This window comes from Cornus florida, unplaced genomic scaffold (assembly GCF_030987335.1).
Source record: "Cornus florida cultivar Cherokee Brave unplaced genomic scaffold, ASM3098733v1 CherokeeBrave_3.0.0_Hap2_Chr06, whole genome shotgun sequence".
NCBI classification, from domain to species: domain Eukaryota; kingdom Viridiplantae; phylum Streptophyta; class Magnoliopsida; order Cornales; family Cornaceae; genus Cornus; species Cornus florida.
The window spans coordinates 21,416,275-21,439,175 of record NW_026775576.1 but is presented as its reverse complement, the minus strand read 5'-3'; the positions used below and the strand labels follow the sequence as shown (position 1 = coordinate 21,439,175).

The 22,901-nt window shown below is 37.3% G+C and overlaps 1 pseudogene; it reads left to right on the top strand.

The window, feature by feature from the left end:
• The window catches only part of LOC132313859 (protein MEI2-like 2), a 69,424-nt pseudogene that overhangs the window by 24,225 nt on the left and 22,298 nt on the right, over positions 1 to 22,901 (top strand).

Sequence of the window (22,901 nt, the reverse complement as noted above, 5' to 3'; positions counted from 1 at the left end):
GACTTTCACGATTATGGGTAGCCAGCTCTTTCCCTTATTCCCATTTGTTTCGAGTCAAGGTAGCTTTCGGACAAATCCTAAAGGTAGCCTTTTCCATCTCAACTTTTTCTAAACAGCAAATATTTTTCTTTCTTTTTCAAAAACTTTTTCAATCCAAGTTGTTTGTTTTTTAATTTCTTTTTCTTTTCATTCTTTTGGTCTAAAACACATAAATCAAGTTTAAATCCCAAGACAATGATCAATCATATCGACATTATCTTTGACCAAAACAATGACATTTCAAGTAAATGTACTATCTGATGAGCGCTGAAAAGTGCGTATTTAAACCCCTTAAGCTTAGGCATTCTAGTACCTCTATCTATCTTACTTTACCATTTTAGATTGATTTCGTATTATTTCCATTTTCAGGCACTTATCCCGAAAATAAGCAAACTCAGCCAAATAAGAGCAAAAAGGAAGCAACTCTGGGATTAAACAAAGAAATGAGCAAAGTGGAAAAAGAAGGAAGCAAATGAAGCCAAATGTGGGAAGCAGAAAAGTTCGATCGATCCAAGTTCAAGGTTCGATCGATCGAACAATGATCAATCTCAGCATTTCAAGATAGATCCAAGCCTTAGCCCAAAAACATAAAGTCCAAAAGTTCGATCGATCCAACACCACCCTTCGATCGATTGAACACTTTTGTCCTTATTCAAATGATTGATCATATCCACAGCTGTACCACCCACTATCCATTTTTGTCCTTTTCCCAGAAATATCTCCCAAAATATCTCGGATTTGTCTTTTCCCAAAAGGCTCAACCAGTTGGATTGATTCAGCCTAAGTTCGATGGATCTCAGCCAGTTCGATCGATCCAAATCCAAGGTTCGATCGATCGAACTTCCTCCAATGCGAAAAAGTTAAATTTTCATCTCATTGAAAGTTGTCCTTTATCCAATCATGAGGGAATATTGTGTGCACGACCCCAGCTCATTTTGGGTGTCTTTTGACCTACCTATATAAGGATAAGGATTGCTTTTTACAAAGAGAGCCAATATCATTTTCATATCATCTCTTGGAGAGGAAATATAGAGGAGGAGGCTAGAGACACCATTGGAGGTTCTTCATCAACAAGGAGCAGATTTCAACCATGGAGTTAGCCCTTGAGGGTTGGAGCAACATCACCATGAGTGGCTAGACATTCTCTTGGGGCTAAAGTTAACCCCAAGTATGCTTTCTATATCTTAATCTTGTGTATTATTGAGGGGTTAGTGTTGTAATTAATGTTTTGACACTTTGATATATATAGATCTTGTTTATTCAATGATTTATGTGGTTTAATGCTTCCAATTGATCATTTCATTCTATCCATATGTTTATGTATGCTAGAATAGATGTTCATATGTTTGTCTCTAGATTTTGTGTTATTGATGTATGTCTATGTGTATTGATGCTATAGATTTAGAGATTGTCAAGACATAGTGCTTAAAAGAATGCTTATGTGATTCTGTTGATGGTTCATACTTATTCCTTGATGGATTGTGCCTCTCCCTTAATTTATTTTCATGCTAGTAGTGTAGATGTAGTGTAGTTGTAGTGTAGTGTTAAATGGGAGACAATCTATGCTTGTTATTTGATGATCCAAGCTTTTGAATACAAGTAGCATATGTCTCGAACCTTGTGTTGTATTTGGATTGTGAGCTTAATGAAAGGATTAATGACTTGTTTTGATCTATTGTGCCTTTCACATGTTGTTTAGACAATATATGCTTCATTGTTTAGATATATTGTGCCTTTCACATGATGTTTAGATAATACATGCTTAACTAGTCATCCTTACTTGTTGAATCAACTAAACGCACACATACACCAATATTGCAACACACCAATTGCTCTCATTTGTCACTTATGAATGGTATAGAAATGCATTGCTTGGTGGTGATCTCTAAACCCCAAGATCTCTCTCTCTTACTTACTCTTAATTGCATTCTTTTGTTATCACTTAGTTTAATTTAGTTACTCTCTAATCAACCAACCAACCAATTGTTTGATCACTTGACTTACTAGCCCTAATAGCGATTCCACGACATTGTTCAATCCTCACAATCCCTTGGGACGATCCCTACTCACCCTAGCTATATTTTTAGTGAAGGTAGTAGTGGCTTCTATAAATGTAAAACTCTTGGCCCTCGCCTTAATGCACACTTCCTTAAGCTTGACGGTGGTGCGGCAAACACCGGCCGGTTTTTGGCACCGTTGCCGGAGATTTATTGATTTGATTAGGCAACGTCGGATTTGTGGAATTCATTAGGAATTAGTACTCTGTTGATCGTGCCTTTATTTTTATCTTTCTTTTTGGTTACTTATTACGTTGTTCTTACTTAACTAGGTACATTGTTGGAGAAGAAGCAAGCAAAGGAGCATTCAAGCAAGCAAAGAAAGTAAAAAGCTAAAAATTTAAATTTTTTTGCTAAGCTAAGCTTTAAATTTGGAGTTAAAGTGCTAAAGGATCTTTGTGAACTTTTTCTTACTCTATCCCTTAGTTAAATCGTCAGCCCGCGTGAAGGCTTGTTTTTAATTTCTTAGATAAATCGTGAGCCCACGTGGAGGCATTTTTCTTGTCATTGCATCGTTGTTGTTAAAGCATGGGAGTATGAATTAAGTGTTTGTAGAAGAAGTCTAATTGCATTATTATGAAAGCATAGTGTTTGTCATTCTTTGTGCTTGTTGTGTTGCATTGTGCATGCATGGACGTCGTTCATTGAGACCCACTCTTGTCCCTTTAGATTTGCATCTTAAATTCATCGTTAGAAATCCTAGGGGAAGAGGAAGTTCAAATAGAACCAATCTATCAATGGATGACCATAATGATGATTACGTTGAGGACCTTGGTCACATAGACCAACAAGGTATCCTTCATCCTAATGTGCACAATGAGAACATACAAGTACCATTAGGTATGCCTAGGCCATACATTCACCAACCACCACAACAACAACAAGGCCAAGTTCCCTATGGAATGCCAAGGCCAATGTATGCTCCACAACCACCCATCATCAATCAAGGAATTCAAAACCAAGGTGTTCATGTTGCACCTCAAGTAGCTAATCCACCTCTTGCTTTAAGAAACCATTATGTGCCTAATGAGTATAATGCACCTACATGCATCCAATTGCCTCCATTTAGAGCACATCATTATGAAATCAAAGCATAAACCATTCAAATGCTTCCTAACTTTCATGGACTTCCTAATGAAGAACCTTACAAGCATTTGGATGAGTTTCTTGAAATTTGTTCCACCGTAAAATATACGGACATGCCGGAAAAGGTCTCAAGACTCAAACTTTTTCCATTCACCTTAAAGGATAAGGCAAAGTATTGGTTTAACAATCTTAGGCCTTTTTCAATCACTTCTTGGGCAGAAATGCAACAAGAATTCTTGAAGAAGTACTATCTGGTTTCTAAGACCAATGCCATGAGAACCTCAATTAGAGAATTTTCACATGGGGATGGAAAAATGTTTCATGAGGCATGGGAATGCTTCAATGAATTGCTTAGGAAGTGTCCATACCGTGACATGCCTAAATGGCAATTAGTTTAATATTTCTTTGAGAGCCTATCGGACAACTATAAGGGTATGGTTGATGCTTCCATGGGTGGCTCATACATTGATAGGCATGAGGATGATGTATAACGTCTCTATGAAAGCATGAGTGAGAATTCATTACATAGAACATTGTCTTCAAAGAATGATAGAGATACACAAGGTAGGAAGAGTGTTGACTTATATCAAGTCGACTATTCGAATGAAATAGCCGCCGAAATAAAGTCTTTATCTCAAAGGTTTGATCAATTTTTGATTAACCACAACTCGGCGAACCAAGTATCTTCCTTTCCTAACCATTCTCATCGTGCATCAAATGAATCATGTATGACTTGTTCTAGTGTTCTTCATTCTACTTCTCATTTTCCTCATGGACAAGTGCAAAATGAACCTAATGAACAAGTCAATGCAGCTTTTGTGAACCAAGGGAATAATCCTTATGGTACTCACTATAATCCAAGTTGGAGGAATCATCCGAATTTCTCTTGGAAAAACCAAGGAGAGGGCTCAAACCTTTCCCAAGGCGGTTTCCAAGGGAAGTACATTCCACCTCCACTTCAAAACCAAGGATCCCAAGGCTATAGACCTTATCAATCACAAGGAAATCAATTTGCTAATTCTCATTTTCCCAACCAATCTTATTCCTAAGGAAATACTAGAAGTCCCGCCTTTAAAGAAAAAGTTTTAAATGCTTTGGGCACTTTAGAGGCTAACACTTAATTGCTTCATTCTCACTTTCAATCTATTGCGAAGCTAGAAACCCAAGTAGGGCAAATAGCAAGCACTCTCAATACAAGAGAGAAGGGAAAGATGCTTATTAATACCCCACCTAAGCAACAATGTGTTGTGGAGACCCATTCTTCATCAGAAGGCCACACCATTGAACATGTTAATGCGGTGACCACCTTGCGGAGTGGTAGGATTGTGAACAATCAAGTAGAAATGTCCAATGAAGAGAGTGAACCGGTGCAACCTCAAGTTGTCACCCGTCCCGTTTCATATCCCATTCCTCCTTCATTGCATATACGTGATCTTGTGAATGAGAAAGTCTTGAAAAATGTGTTTGAAAAAGAAGTTTTGAAAAATGATGTTGAAAAAGTTTTATTAAAAAATGATTTGAAAACTTCTTGTGTTGAAGAGAGTTCAAAAGAAAATTCTGAAAAAGTGTTTGAAACAAAAGTTCCATTTCCGGATGCCTTAAAAGGATCCATTTCAAAAAAGAAGCAAAAGGCAAAAACCAATGAAATTATGGAAATGTTTAGGCAAGTGAAAGTTAATCTTCCACTATTGGATGCAATCAAGCAAATTCCGGCTTATGCCAAATTCTTGAAAGACTTGTGCACCCAAAAGCGGAAGAACAAGAGCCAAGTACCAAGAAAAGTGGTTTTGACCGAGCAAGTAAGCTCAATTTTGCAACATAACACTCTTCCAAAGTTTAAGGACCCCTGTTCACCTACTACATCATGCATTATTGGTGATCATATCATTAATCGGGCGCTTCTTGACTTAGGAGCAAGTGTTAACCTTCTTCCGTACTCGGTTTATGTCAAATTGGGCCTAGGTGAATTGAAACCGACGTCGATAGTTTTGCAATTTGCCGACCATTCCATTAAGAAGCCTAGGGGTATAATTGAGGATGTTTTGATTAAGATTGACAAATTTTTCTTCCCCGTGGATTTCATTGTCATAGACACGGAACCGGTTCCCAACCCTAAGAGCCAAATTCCCGTTATCCTTAGCCATCCCTTCTTGGCAACCGCTAATGCCAACATATATTGTAGGATAGGGATAATGAAGATCTCATTTGGCCACATGAAAGTGAAGTTGAATATCTTTAATCCCACACCCAATTCATTTGACAAATATGAAGGAGAGGTTAATGTTGTAGATGAATGTCATGATCTACAATGTCAAAGAAATGAGCTTTTGTGTAAGACCAAAACTTCCAAAGAATCATCTTTAACCTTGCATTCTCAAAGTCTTGTTTCAAATTCTTGCTTTGAAAGGGCATGGAAGCCCAAAGGTTGTGATTGCATAGACAAAGGACCAAAGGTTTCTTTTAAACTTAATCCAATAAGTTCTTCAAAGAACCATTTGTTAGGTGGAGTTTAAAGCATCTATCACCCCAACAAGGAGGGGATGCATTATAAGATCATTGAGCCGGGGTAAAAGAGCCCAATGTCTTGTTAGAGACGTTAAAGACTAGCAAAAAGTATTCATAGGGTGTCAAAACCCTATTCCTCCCCCATTTCTATCTTAAATTTCATTTCTTGCGAAGTCTAGATACTTGTTTTTGGTTCATATGCATTGAAATGAACTTTGGTGAGGATTGCATGAGCTTTCATGCCATTATTGAGCATTCTGCATAGTTCGATCGATCTCAAACCTGAGTTCGATCGATCGAACTCCATTTTGCATCCAACACTTAGAAAATTTTTCGGCCTGCAGAAACCTGCATCCAAATCACCTCTATGTCCCATCGTTCGAACTAATTTTTAGATCGATCAAGAGACCTTCGACCGATCCAACTTCCAAGTTCGATCGATCTCATGATTCAACACTTAAAAAAATTTTGAGCCTGTAGAAACCTGCATCCAAATCACCTCTTTGTCTCATCGATCGAAACATTCTAAGATCGATTTGAACTTCTTCGATCGATCCAACTTTCAAGTTCGATTGATCTTCAAGTTCCAACACTTGGCCAATTTTCTGAACCAAAAACCTGCATATTTTTGCTCTCTGTCTAATCGATCGAACTCTTGTTTCAATTGATCTCAGTTCTTTGTTTCATTATTTTGACTTTGCTTTGACTCTTCAAATTTTCAAAAATCCAAAAATATTTTCATTTTTATTTTATTTTATTTTATTTTTCAAAAAGTTTTCAAAAATTCAAAAATATTTTAATTTAATTAGTTTTTAATTATTATTGTTTATTCAATAAAATTTAAAATATATATATATATATATATATATATATAATTTTATTTTATCTTACTTTATTTTCCAATTTTAATTTTAATTCCAATTTCTAATTTTTAATTTTGTATTTTTAAAAAATTTCAAAAATCCAAAAATACTTTGAAGAGAGTTCATCAAAGTTCGATCGATCTCAGTTAAAGTTTGATCGATCGAACTCTATCGGGAATGTTTTTAAAAATAGAATCGAGGGTTTTCTAGATCGATACCTTAGATCGATCTCACCCTCTCTGCAAACCCTAACCCCCTTCTCTCATCGCCGTCACTGTGCATCATCATCATCACCTCTCCCACCTCCAGTGAACTTTCCGGCGAGCATCTAAGCATCGATCTCTCTCTCCCTTCTCGGATTCATCTTCACTCTTCCAAATCTCCACTTCTCTCATCGTTTGAGGTAAGATCTCAGAATGCCTCTCATGATTTAAGCTTCACTCTTGTGCATACATGCTTTATATGTTGAATACATGCTATATACATGACAAAATCTTCCATTGTTGAAGCTTGAAGCATTTGTGTATATATATGTATATATGTGTATATATTTTTGATGCTTTGATTCGATTTGGGAGTATAGGCCATGATTGGGTGATGGGATTGGATGATTTGATTTGTTAATGGGCCCACGAACACGTTCGTGTAGACCCCGTGCTTCTAAAGTCACAAATATGTGACCTTTGAGTTTTCATTGTCGCACAGTTTGATCGATCGAACTTGTATCTCAGATCGATCTTGAGAGATTGATCGAACTCATGTCTCAGATCGATCCAAGTTATGAGATCGATCTCACTTATTTTCGATCGATCCAACTTTTGTGATCGATCTCACTTCTTTTTATGATCAATCAAACTTCACAGATCTCACACACACACACTTCATTCATCATACCTTATGTTCATGCTATCTCATATATGCCTAATGCCTGTGATATTCCACATTGAATGCATTTCATACTTACATTGTTTAGCATGCTTTATATCCTATCACTTGCATAGATTCATGTCATCTATATGATTTATCTTATTTGACATGCATGTTTCGATTTTGTGCTTTTAATTCTTTATTCTGGCACTGACTTCCTTTGCAAGTTTTTAAATTATTTTTCAGGCCATGACTAAGCGCAAGACTGTAGCCCGCAGTCACTATCACCGCCGGAGCAGGCACACTTTTGATGCCGGTGCCGGTCCTTCTCACGACCATGATCATGCACAGGAGGAGCCAGTACAACCAACTCCACCTCAGTCACCTGTTCATGAGGCTGAGGATGATCATATTCCATCTCCTTCTTAGGCTCATCTTGCATTTACCCCATCACCATCTCCACCACATGCTGGAGCTGAGCATACACCCGTACCATCTCCACCACGACAGCCAGCTCAGGAGCGTGATAGGCTCGTGCCTAGATATACGCACATGACGGTCGACCACGAGTCAGTGTTCGATATGGCCTTTTTCTCTAGATCAGTGCTGACCCGATCCGCTTACCATGATATTATTCAGAGGGGCCTGGCCACTATTCTTGCCCCCGTCACAGAGCCGGTTTACCCGCGGCTGGTACGGTTGTTCTACTAGAACCTCCGACCATCGCCGCGTACCACAACCGAGATGGTCACTTCTGTCGATGGACATCCGATCACCATCACAGTGGACTCACTAGCCCGCTCTTGCCGCTGTCCACACAGATGTCCTCCGGAACTTCAGGACACTTATTCAAGGCTATTCAGGCCTTCTTACTCCGACATGGCGGTTTTTCTTACAGGTTATCATGCCAGTGGCGAGACCTTCGCCACTCGGATATTCCTTCCAAACGACCTTTGGTTCACCGATTCCGTGCTTTTTCGGAACATATACATGGCCAGGCATAAGATTCAGCGGAGGGACGATTATCTGACAGCCCTCTACGCCTTCTACACCGGGCACTGGGTGTCCATTCCCGCGCTCATCTGGAGCATGATGAGGAGGCTTTATGATGAGTACATCAGCAAGGAGACACCCGGACGGGCTAATTCTCTTCCTTTCAGCCACCTCATCACCTAGATTTTGATAGATCAGCGCTACCCCATCCATCCTCGGGAGCACCCCGAGAGAGGTTCCTGTCACTTCCTAAAGAAGGATTGGGACAAGAGCTACCAATCCATCATTACTCGCCTGCAGGACCACGCAGTAGTGGCTGCAGCAGAGTTAGAGGAGGCGGAGGCACAGGCAGCAGCAACAGATGCCGCAGCGGACGACGCACCAGTCCATCCAACTACAGATCATATAGATATTGACTTAAAGTGCCCTACAGATGATATAAAGCAGTACTCTCCAGCTGGGTCACCCATTCATGAGTAGGAGCAGACTCAGGAGCTTTCTTCTGATTCATCTATGCCTGAGGCTCCAGATCTAACCCCTGGCTTTGGAGTACGCCTGCAGACTCTTGAGGATGCTGTTGTTGCCATTCGAGCTGATCTCATAGCCCATAGAGCTAATTTTGCTGCCTTCAGCACGGATGTCGCGACCATGTTCCGAGATCTATCCAGAAATATCCACGGAACCCGACCTGCCCATCCTACCTCATCCTCCTGAGTTCCCAGTTCCTTCTATCTCATGATCCCTCTCTCCTATTGATACTTTATTTTTGTCACTGTATAGTACTATTATTTTTACAGCCGGTCTGTTAGCTTTGATATTTTTGTTGTACTTGCATTTTATCTATTTTATATATCTATTTTTGTTATGGATGTCATATGATTATATTCTCATATTTGTATATTTGACTCCATCAAGTGCATCACAGTGACTTCAGTGAGAGAGTGCTACCCAATTTTTAGGACCACCCTTATACCTCTCTCATCTATTTATCTGTTTATCCCATTTACACTTGCATGTCCACTGTGCACTGATTATCCCATTTTGTTATCTGATGAGTTTATCCAAGTGCTAATTTTCAGGACCACAGTTCATCCTAAGTTTGGGGGGGTCATGCCACCCACTTCGGATACTTCAGTCTCGATCATTCTATGCCTTAGTTGCACTGGTATACTCTTTCCATTATTCTCTTTGCACATTGAGGACATTGTGCCATTTAAGTTTGGGGGAAATGGTGCTTTACAGTGTTAGTTTTAAATTTAAAATTTTGAGCATGACTTGTGTATTTAAGGGATATTTCTATGATTGGTCCATAACTAGTTATGATTTTGATCTTTTGAGGACTATATTGCTTAAAATTTAAAAATTGCTTGACTTGAGAGTCCAATACTCCTTGTATGCCTTATGGATGCCACTTAGGAGTAAATTTTTTGAAAGATTGATATCTTGCTTGTCTTTGTGGTCTACATTATTTTGATTTTGTGATTGTTTTGAGATTCACTCTAGGATTTTACACTAGCACAAGCGCACAATAGCATTCATTTGTGGGGTACATGCTTTGTTGACTATTGAATTAGTTATATCCCAATTGAGCTAATAGTGCATTGAAAGCTTTCATTCTTGATAAAGGTGGATAACAACCCCTTTTCACTAAGTAGCCGGGATTCTAGCCTCATCAAGCATTGAACTTCTCGTGCCGAAAGATGGAGGGCCCAAATTCTAGGTTAATAATTGAATTCAAAAAAAAAAAAAAAAAAAAAGAAAAAGAAAAAAGAAAAAGTTGCAAAAGCAAATAAAAAAATGAGGATTTCTCCCAAAATGTGAGAAGTGGGAAATGATTAGATGGAGGTTGTCTTGATTTGTAACCTAGTTGATTTGAGCTTGTAAGTCCGTAGGGGTGTTTGAACGCCTAATGCCCTAAAGCTGTCTGGTTTGGGAATCATTGACCTAACGCTCGACTTCATGAATCGATCCATCCGTTCATTATACCTCAACATGGCTCATCTCATGGTGGAATATCTACATACCATTTAATCCAAGAAAGCTTAATAGATCAACACATTGCACCATACTTTCATCTTTGATCCTATAAAAAATAAAAAAAATAAAAATCGAGTGAAAAGAATAAGCGCACCTAGAACAATAAAGCTTTAATAAAAGGTCCACTTTTTGTCTTGATGATCGGTATTAGATTTGTGTGCTAGTTTGAGGGTAAGGATGTAATTAATTCTTTAGTTGGCTAAGATAGCAATATATTTGATGCTGGTCCACTCAAAAGAATTCTAGAGTTGTTTTGATTTGCATAATCATTTTTTTGATGTGTGGAGGACCATATTTGCTTGTTTGATGTTGAGATTTTGGGAGATTACTTAGAAATGTTTGAAAAATTGCATATTTGAGTTAGTTTTCTTCCAATGCTTGTTTGCAATATTGGTGTCTCTTTTGAAAGAACGAGCTTAATGTTTGTGAGTACCATTTCTGGAAACCCTCACGAGACTTCACTTGTCCACTAGGGGTAACCTAGGGCTTTAAAAGGCTTGTTGCATATGCTAAGTGCAATCGTGTTCCCTACGAAAGTGGCGTTATCATTTATTACTTTCTAGTTTATACTTGTATAGTTGTTCATTTCATTCCTTTACTTTCTAGTTCATTGTTAGGGACTAGCAATATTTAAGTTTGGGGGTGTGATGAGCGCTGAAAGTGCGTATTTAAACCCCTTAAGCTTAGGCATTCTAGTACCTCTATCTATCTTACTTTACCATTTTAGATTGATTTCGTATTATTTCCATTTTCAGGTACTTATCCCGAAAATAAGCTAACTCAGCCAAATAAGAGCTAAAAGGAAGCAACTCTGGGATTAAACAAAGAAATGAGCAAAGTGGAGAAAGAAGAAAGCAAATGAAGCCAAATGTAGGAAGCAGAAAAGTTCGATCAATCCAAGTTTAAGGTTCAATCGATCGAACAATGATCGATCTCAGCACTTCAAGATAGATCCAAGTCTTGGCCCAAAAGTATAAAGTCCAAAAGTTCGATCGATCCAACACCACCCTTCGATTGATAGAACACTTTTGTCCTTATTCAAATGATTGATCCTATCCACAATTGTACCACCCAGAAATATCTCCCAAAATATCTCGGATTTGTCTTTTCCCAAAAGGTTCAACCAGTTGGATCGATCTAGCCTAAGTTGATGGATCTCAGCCAGTTCGATCGATCCAAATCCAAGGTTCGATTGATCGAACTTCCTTCAGTGCGAAAAAGTTAAATTTCCATCTCATTGAAAGTTGTCCTTTATCCAATCATGAGGGATATTGTGTGCACGACCCCAGCTCATTTTGGGTGTCTTTTGACCTACCTATATAAGGATAAGGATTGCTTTTTACAAGGAGAGCCAATATCATTTTCATATCATCTCTTGGAGCGGAAATATAGAAGAGGAGGCTAGAGACACCATTGGAGGTTCTTCATCAACAAGGAGCAGATTTCAACCATGGAGTTAGCCCTTGAGGGTTGGAGCAACATCACCATGAGTGGCTAAACATTCTCTTAGGACTAGAGTTAGCCCCAAGCATGATTTCTATATCTTAATCTTGTGTATTATAGAGGGATTAGTGTTGTAATTAATGTTTTGATACTTTGATATATATAGATCTTGTTTATTCAATGATTTATGTGGTTTAATGCTTCCAATTGATCATTTCATTCTATCCGTATGTCTATATATGCTAGAATAGATGTTCATGTGTTTGTCTCTAGATTTTGTGTTATTGATGCATGTCTATGTGTATTGATGCTATAGATTTGGAGATTGTCAAGACATAGTGCTTAAAAGAATGCTTTTGTGATTCTCTTGATGGTTCATACTTATTCCTTGATGGTTTGTGCCTCTTCCCTAGTTTATTTTGATGCTAGTTGTGTAGATGTAGTGTAGTTGTAGTGTAGTGTTAAATGGGAGGACAATCTATACTTGTTGTTTGATGATCCAAGCTTTTGAATGCAAGTAGCATATGTCTCTAACCTTGTGTTGTATTTGGATTGTGAGCTTAATGAAAGGATTAATGACTTGTTTTGATCTATTGTGCCTTTCACATGTTATTTAGACAATATATGCTTCATTGCTTAGATATATTGTGTCTTTCACATGATGTTTAGATAATGCATGCTTAACTAGTCATCCTTGTTTGTTGAATCAACTAAACACACACACACACACCAATATTTAGTTTAATTTAGTTACTCTCTAATCAACCAACTAACCAATTGTTTGATTACTCGACCTACTAGCCCTAATAGCGATTCCACAACATTGGTCAATCCTCACAATCCCTTAGGACAATCCCTACTCACCCTAGCTATATTTTTAGTGAATGTAGTAGTGGCTTCTATAAATGTAAAACTCTTGGCCCTCACCTTAATGCACACTTCCTCAAGCTTGACGGTGGTGCGGCAAACACCGTCCACTATCAATAATTCATTTACTATACGAAATAAGTAAGCAAAACCAACTTTATCAAATCATAGCCACTGTATGCTTTCCATAGATAATCCATGTGTCATGAAACTCCTTGTATTCAACGTACTCAGTCAATATGGTTTACTTAACTTCCCAAAAACATAATCTAGACTCTCAAGATATGCATGAAGATCCTTTATAGACTATGTCTTTGCAATGCATCTAATCAAGACAACAGACACCAATAGATTTCCTAAAATGAGAAAACTTAGAAGCATCTAATGGTTTAGTGAGAATATCAGTCAAATTCTGATCAGTATGCACTTTTTTTAAAGACACGACATTTTGTTCAACAAGTTCCCTAAGAAAGTGATGTTGAATGTCAATGTGTTTAGTTCTAGAATGCAAAATTGGATTCTTTGAAATATTAATTGTACTAGTATTATCACAAAAGATAGAAATAGTACCTTAATCTACTCCATAATTTACAAGCATCTGTTTCATCCAAAGCAATTGTGTGCAACAAGTTCCAGCAGCAATGTATTCATACCATGCTCTAGGTACTTGCTTTAAACCATAAAAAGCTTTTTTTAAGATGAAAAATAAAATCAGGATTATGTGGATCAATAAAACCTTTTGGTTGTGCTACATAAACTTCTTTCTACAAAATACCATTTAGAAAAGCACTTTTAACATCCATTTGAAACAACTTGAATTTAAAGTGACATGCAAGAGCAAAAAGAAGTCGAATAGACTCAAGTCAAACAACAGGTGCAAAAGTCTCATCAAAATCAATTCCTGCAACTTAAGTGTATCCTTGTGCAACTAATCTAACTTTATTTTTCATCACAAGACCATGTTCATCAAGTTTATTTTTAAAAATCCATTTGGTCCCTATGATATTAACATCACTAGGTCGAGGCACTAGTTCCCAAATATCATTCTTTACAAATTGAAGCAATTCTTCTTGCATAGCCATAAGCCAATTAGAATTTTGAAGAGCTTCATCAACATTTTTCGGTTTAAACTGAGCCATGTGACATGAGTGAACTATATTATCTACATTGCATGAGTGTCCCACATCATCACGAACTGTACTCCTAATACCATGTTTATCCCATAGACCTATCACATTGTCGATTGGATGACTCAATCTAACTCTTGAACTGCTAGATGTAGGAATATCTAGAGATGGTGCAGGAATTCCTATAGGTTCATCAGTGGTGACCTCTAATTCCTCATCCTCATCTTCTTCAACCTCTTCACCTTCTTCACCTAACTCCTTAACTCTTTCTTCTTCTTCAATTTAAGGTTCTTTCCTCTCTCCTACAATTTCGAAATTAGTTTCTTCTTCATCAAGTTGAGAAAAGGTTATCTTAGATTTTGTATCATCAAATACAACATTTATAGACTCCATGACTACTTTGATTCTAAGATTGAAAATCCTATAAGCCCGACTGGTTTGTGAATAACCCAAAAACACACCTTCATCACTTCTAGAGTAAAATTCTCACAAGTGTTCCCTATCTCTAAGGATATAACATTTACTTCCAAAGACTCTAAAATATTTAACAGTAGGCTTTCTATCATAACATAATTCATATGAAGTCTTGTTAGTTCCAGGCCTAAGATAAACTCTATTTAGGATATGACAAGCAGTACGTACCGATTCGGCTCAAAAGTGACTTGCAATCTTATTCTCCTGAAGCATAGTACGAGCCATACCTGCAATTGTCCTATTTTTCCTTTCCACTACACCATTATACTGTGGTTTTTTAGGTGATGAAAATTCATGCTTAATACTATTCTTATCACAAAATTCAATAAATTCCTTAGGTTCAAATTCATCTCCATTGTCACTTCTAATCCGATTAATTCAATATCCCTTATCATTTTGAATAAGTTGGCAAATAGACCTGAAATTCACAAAAGTATCAGATTTTTCCCTCAAATATGCAACAAAAGTAAATCTAGAAAAATCATCAGCCATAACAAGTAAACATCTTTTTCCTCCAATGCTATCAAGTGTTATACGACCCATCAAATCCATATGAATCAACTCTAAAGGTCGTGAAGTGACTTTATGAATAAGTTTCTTATGTGACACTCTAGTTTATTTTCCTAATTGACATGCACCACATATTTCATTCTTAAGCATCTTCAATTTAGGCAAACCTCGAACAAGATCATGGTTAGACAAATTCACTAAATCATTATAATTCACATGTCCAAGTCTTTTATGCCACAAAACAGCCTCATCAGTAACTGCAGAAAAACACATTAGTGAAGTATCTGAAAAGACAACATAGCAATTATCAGAAGTTCTAGTTCCTTTCAAGATGCATTCACCTTTTTCATTAGTTACAAAACACCCTTGTTGAGTAAAATTTACTTGAAACTCCTCATCACAGATTTGACTAATACTCAGCAGATTAACAGTTAAACCTTTAACATATAGAACATTTTTTAACTCTCCAATTCCTGGAAATTTGATCTTACCTTTACCACTTACAGTAGAAACTTTACCATCACTAAAAGTAACAGTAACAACTGAGCATTCCTTAAAAGTAGTAAATAATGTTCTATCCTCTGTCATATGCCTAGAGCAACCACTATCAAAATACCAACCACATGAACCAAGTGCTCTAAGTGCAGTGTGCATGGCAAGACACTTAAAATTCTCTTTCTTTACCCAAACAATTTTAGATTCATTATGCAATGATTTCCTTATTATTCTAGGTAAAGCATCACAAGGCTCAACAAACCTAATCCTCTTCTTCCTCAAACTTGAACTCTCTAGATTTTTTAATTTATTTCCTATTTCAAATTTTCTTTTCTGACACTTATACTTGATATGCCCCTTTTCACCATAAAAATGACATGTTGAAATAAGTTTAGGAGAATTAGAAACAACATAAGGCTTGGTTTCAACTTTCACAAAAATATCTTTAGATTTTTTAAAATACAAATTCTTTGAAATTGATGCCAAATCTTTGTTACTTATAACATTTTTAATCACTCCTTTCAACGTATTAATTTTGCAAGTGTCAATATCAACTCTCTGAACAGACTGTTTTGATTTAACAAATTCACTACTCAAATTATCAATTTTAAGTATTAAACAAATTTACCTTCTTAAGTTCCTTTTCCAGAAAATTAATTTTATGAAGAAGATGCAAATTTTTATGGCCAATTTCTTCCAAATTTTTATTAGAGACAGAAACTTCTAACTTATAAATAACTCTATCAAGTTCTGCAAGATTCAATTTCTCTAATAAATTTTCAAAATCATTTTTGAACTTAGAGCACTCAATTTGCATGCTTATGGCAGAATCAAAAATAGGAAGTAAAGGCAACACATCAACAGAAGAATTTTCAGACATGATGCAAAAAACAACAATAAATCAACAACTATGATCTACTCTGTATATTGAGTAACCCGCTCTGACACCAAATTGTGAAACGAGAGTTACGCGGGGTGCGAAAACAGTCAGTTGATTTTAATTGTAATTAACTCCCTTAATGACCCAGATCTGATTATTAGGTCAACTTGCGCAATTTATGATTGATTAAATTATATGATCAATTTAAACATCCATAATCACAAATATATGAAAAGTAAAGCAAGTTAGAGTTAGAGAGATTGTACTAGGATTTTAATGAGGAAATCCTAGTTGATAAAATGCATCAACTGTTATGGGAAAAACCTCGTGGATTGTGTAATCTGAAGTAAACCAATCCACTATGTTTGAAACAAAGTATATCGAACTTTGACTCTGGCTCACACCCTATTGTTCTACACCACATCAACTGCTGACGACCCCCTGGCTTTGCGACTCCCCGTCCAATAGCAACTTGAGCTCAGACTTACACTTGATATTTGTAGAAGAGTAGCAGGTAGATCAGACAACACTCCACGAATGCTCCAACCCTTCCAAAGTATGACTGCGTTTAATTTTGTTCTTCAAGATCTAAACTTGATTGTAGAATAATTAGATCCTGCTGCTCATCCGGAATATCTGAATCTTCAATATAGTTCCAATTCCGATGAGATGGAGAACACTATAACTAAATCATTCATGAATATATATGTGTGCTCTCAAAAATAAATTCAGAATAATCAGATTTGATTTACTGAATTTTTTCCTCTCTCTAAAGGCTTTCTCAAAATATAGAATTGATTTTCCCTAAAGTCGTTAATAAACCAATGTATATGACATGATTTATATAGAGTTTTGAAAGTCCAAATCCCTCAGAAAATATGATAAATTTCGTTCATAGGACTTGGAAGGAAGCTGGGATCAAAAAGGAAACATCAGAAGATGGAAACTTGGAAACATGATGCATTCAGGACTTCTTGAACCGATTCAGCCATCTTGATTGGTTCAAGATGGACAGTAAGGGATCCCACGGATTCTTGAACCGGTTTAAGATGACCAGTCTTGTAATTTTTGAACCTTCCAAAATCCTTCCTAACTGTTCTCACTACCTCTCAACCTTCTTAGAACATCGTTCTCATTATCTCGGAGTGTAGTATATTATGAACACTTGAACTTTCTTCAAATCCGCATCCGATATTCAATCTTTGAAATTTTAAACTGAAAAATTACAACTCGATCAAACTTGTTTTGACAGCGAAATTAGTCAATTTCAAAATATAAATCTCACACAATCAACATGGGTCATTCCTTGGTTCACATAGCCAACATCATGTGGGATCTGCTCCATCTGGTATTCCTCTTAACAGGCATATTGGCTACTTCCTTAAATCACCAGAAACATCCTTCTTGAGAGCCCAGCTGCATTTGGGAATACAGGTTTAAGTGATAACAGTGCACATTATATAATGAATTTAGATGCACACGAGGCTATGAGTGTTCATGTTGCACTCCCAGGAAACATGACTGAAAATGGTTCACCGAGTTCCAGAATTATACCATTAGCTGGTTTACCCAGTTCCAGAATTATGCCATTTCTAAGTAATTGGCCTACTTTTTCCCAACATGGTTCTTATCAAGGAATTGGAGCAACCAGCAATGAGGGATTGGCTGAACGTGTTCAAAGTCCATGGGTTGAGTACAGTGTCAACCAGATAGACAGCGAGAAGCATTATAAGATTGATTTGGATAAGATCATTAGTGAGGAAGATACTAGGACTACATTGATGATTAAAAATATCCCCAATAAGTAATAACATTCTAAAATATATTATTATGATACCTGTATGTTGTTTAAGTCAGATTGCTAGTTTCCTTGTTAACTTGTGCTTTTCTTGCCTTCTTTTAGGTACAGTTCAAAGATGTTGCTGGCTGCTATTGATGCAAATCATCGGGGTACTTATGATTTTTCCAACTTACCAATTGATCTTAAGGTAATTTTATTGGGGACCTTTAATACATTATTCAGTATTTCACTAATGTTGAGCCATGACTTATGGTTAATTATTTATTTGGTTGTAGAACAAATGTAACATAGGTTATGCCTTCATCAGTATGATGTCTCCTTCACACATTGTCCCCTCCTATCAGGTTCATTTTTCTATCCCTTATAGTTTTTGGAAGATTTCCCATGCTTGATGTATTGGATAAATATTTTTTTATAAGTAACAAAATAAAATTGATATTTAAGTTGGTGTATGTATGTGAAACTACTACTCTTTAGCTCATTCTGTGTGGTGCTGCGGTGTTGTTTCCAAGGGTACCAATATGTCAAGACTAGCAAATGCGGATATAAAATGCCTTTAGGTGATCTACATTTTCTCTGTTAATAAAACCCCTAAAATCTGAAAATTTCTCCATTGCGGGTCCAGCTTCTTCTTTTGTTCTTTCTTTTTCCTGTTACTTAATTTTCAAAAATCCAAACAATTTGAGTTTTCAACTGTACATTTCAATAAAAATATTAGCATATCTAACAAATTCAGAAAATTACACCAAGTCGTTATAGTTTCAACCTCGATCTGTTCTACTTTTGTTTTCTTTTCTTTTTTTTCATACTTTTGTTGTGCGAAAGCATGGGCCCAACAAATAACTAATGGTGGTTGTGATTGCACACACAAGAAGAATGCACTCACAAAATACTAAACAGGAGTAAACACATAGACAAAAAGAAGACGAGGATTTATTTGGTTCGACAATGTGCCTACGTTTACGAGAGTTCAAGATCAATGTACTAATATCAAAACCCAAAAGGTTACAAAAGGCTCACAAATGAGAAAATATATACTATTTTCTCCAAACATTCTTTGCTCACTCAAACTCTCTTTTCTTGATCCGAATTGATCCTCACTTGGATGATTTTTGGATGATATTTGGATGATTGAGCTTATGAGATACAAGGGCTATTTATAGCCAAAAATTCTCCCTTTGCAAACATAAGCGATGATGTAAGCAAAGCCTGATGATGTAAGCGACGACATAATTTTGAGCCAAGCTTCAATTCTAATTTTGTAACTACAATTTATCAACAATCTCCACCTTGGCGAAAAAATTTTGTACATCTTTCCAAAATGAAGTCTTCCAAACAAATATGATCTTGAACTGCCTCCAATTGCGCCTAAAGTCGCTCATACTCGCAGGATGTTAATCAAGTTTAAGCAATGTTCAAACTTGACCTTCGTTACAACCTTCATCAGCATATCTGCGGGATTATTTGCAATCCCAATCTTCTAAAGGAGAATATCGCCTTCATCCAAAATCTCAGGAACAAAATGGAAATGGACATCGATGTATTTCGTACGTGGATGATGAACCTGGTTCTTTACCAAATAGATAGCACTTTGACTGTCACAATAGACATCAATATGCGCTTGAATAATCCCCAAATCCTCAATCAACCCATGTAGCTATATGGCTTCCTTAATGGCCTCTGTCATTGCCATATACTCTGCCTTTGTAGTAGACAAAGCAACTGTAGGCTGTAATGTCGACCTCCAACTCACCGGTCCTCTAGCAAGTGTGAACACATAACCTGTAGTTGAATGACGTTTATCCAAATCACCAGCGTAGTCTAAATCCACATATCCACTCAAATTTCAAACCAACATCCACAGTACCATGGATGTACCGTAGAATCCATTTCACTGCATGCCAATGACCTTTCCTGGGTCATGCATATATCTGTTTACCATACTAACAGCCTGTAAAATGTTGGGTCTCGTACACACTATTGCATACATTAAAGTTCCAACTGCGCTTGCATACAGAACATGAGCCATATGCGCACGCTCTTCGTCTGTGCATGGAGATAATGAAGCACTAATCTTGGAATGAGGGGCCAAAGTGGTACTTACAGGTTTCGTATTCGAGTCCATACCAAACCGAGGTAGCACCTTCTTCAAATATTACTTCTAAGACAAACAAACAGTGCCCTTCATTCTATCTCTGTTAATCTCCATCCCAAGTATCTTCTTAGCTTCACCAAGATCTTTCATTTCGAACTCAGTATTCAACTGAATCTTCAACTTATCAATTTCAACTTTGTTCTTAGATGCAATCAACCTATCATCAACATATAAAGAGCAAATATACAAATGATCCATCACGAAGCTTACGAAAATACACATAGTGATCAAAATGGCTTCTTGCATACAGTTGCCCTTTCATGAACTGATCAAATCGTTTGTACCACTACCTTAGACTTTGTTTCAACCCATACAACGACTTCTTCAGTATGCAAACCCAATTTTCCTTTCCAATAACCTTGAATCCATCTGGCTGAGATATATAGATCTCCTCCTCCAAATCTCCATGTAAGAAGGCAGTTTTAACATCGAGTTGAGCTAACTCGAGGTCAAACTGTGCAACCAAAGCTAGTAAAATCCGAATCAAAGAGTGTTTTACAACAGGTAAAAATACCTCATTATAATCAATCCATTGCCTTTGCGCGTAGCCTTTCGCCACCAATCTAGCCTTGAATCTCACACTGTCTTGCCCTGAAGAGCCTTCTTTTTTGGTGTATACCCATTTGCACCCTATAGCCTTCTTCTCCTTTGGAAGTTGGACCAAATCCCAAGTCTGATTCGTATAAACAAACTGCATCTCCTCGTCTGTTACTTTCTTCCAATCTACACTTTTTGAACTTCTGACAGCTTCTCTGTAGGTAGATGGAATGTCATCATCAACTATGGGTAGTGCGTATGCCACCATATCAGTAAACCGTGCAGGTTTCTTTATTTTTCTTTTTGATTTACCAACTGCAATAGAATATAGTTGATGTGGAGACACTTAGGTAGGAGCCTCTTCCTCATCTATACTTGTTTCCTCATCATCTGAGTTACTAACAGGATTAGCTGGAACAATTACAGCCTCAAGCTCCACCTGCTGCGAAACTTCTTTAGTCTTATTCTCTGTAGGAGAAATTTTCAACATCGGAGACTCATCGAATGTAACATCCTTGCTATTAATGATTTTCTTTAACTCGGGGCACCAAAGTCTATGCCCTTTTACACCTTCACTATAGCCCAAGAATATAGCTTTCTTGGCTCTAGGATCCAACTTACTCTTTTTAACATGAAAATAGGCAGTACAACAAAAGATTCGCAGAAAATCATAATCTGTAGCAGGTTTCTGAGACCATACCTCCATGGCCATTTTGCCCTCATTCGTAGCTGCAGGCAACTTGTTGATGAGATGGCATGCGTATGTCACAGCCTCAGCCCAAAACGCTTTGCCCAATCTAGCGTTGAACAACATACATCTAACTTTTTCTAACAAGGTTCGATTCATGCGTTTTGCCACTCCATTGTGTTGCGGCGTGTCTTTGACTATAAAGTGTCAAACAATACCCTCGTCCTGGCATACTTGCAAGAATGGGCCCGATGTGTATTCACCGCTATTATCGGATCTGAGTCTTTTTTATTTTTCTGCCAGTTTGAGTCTCCATCATCTTCTTCTATTTCAAGAACATTTTTAAGACTTCATTTTTATGTTTCATGGTGTATACCCATACTCGTTTAGAGAAGTCATCAACAAATGAGACAAACCAATGCTTACCTCCTAAAGATGCAACTCTAGTAGGTCCCCAAACATCTGTGTGAACATAGTTAAGTGTTCCCTTCGTGTAGTGTACTGATGTGCCAAACTTGACTTTTGTTTGCTTACGCAGAACACAATGTTCACAAAATCCAAGCTTCTAGGTCTTGGCAACTTTCAATAGACCCTGTTTCACTAGTCCCTGCAAAGCCTTCTCACCTGCATGTCCCAAGCGTACATGCCACAATCTGGTAGCATTTGATGCATCTCCCTCTGAACTGTCTGCAACAGCTGTTGCGCCTGTAACTGTATTTCCAAAGAGAAAATACAAGTTACTCTTCCTCATACCCTTCATTACAACTAGAGCTCCATAGGTCACCTTTAGACTATCGCTTTTCAGCGTGATCTCATAGCCTTTTACAGCCAATGATCGAAGTGAGATGAGATTTTTCTTCAAATTTGGTACATACCGGACATCTTTGAGAACGCTGACTGTTCCATTGTGCAACTTCAAACAGATCTTTCCTATCCCCCTTATTTGACAGGCATGATCATTACCCATGAAAACAGCTCTACCGTCCAGCTCTTGGAGAACCACTCCCAGTTGGGACACATGTGATAGGAACAACCTGAATCCAAGATCCATTCATGAGAGCTGGATCCAATTGATATAGTCAAAGTAAACTCTGTAGCTTCATCATCACTGCTAATAATGTTGACGGCAATCTTCTTATCATCCCTATTTTTCAACTTAGGACAATCATTCATCCAATGCCCTTTATTGTGACAAAAGGCACATTCATCTTTGGCAAGATTTTTCCTGCCCGAAGTTGATGCTCCTCTTGATCTGGATTGAGATCTTACACAGCTACCAGACTTTTTCTGATCTTTTTCCTTTGTTTCTTCTGGTTTCTCCTTCCCTAGAGCAGTGTCTAACTCTTGTTGAATCAGAATATCCAAAACTTCGTATTACCACATGCTGAAGTTGTTGCGCCCATCGTATTTTTTTAATATCAAATTTTACGGTTGCCATATTCTTTTTCAACGATCACAATCACCTAAAAGAATTTCT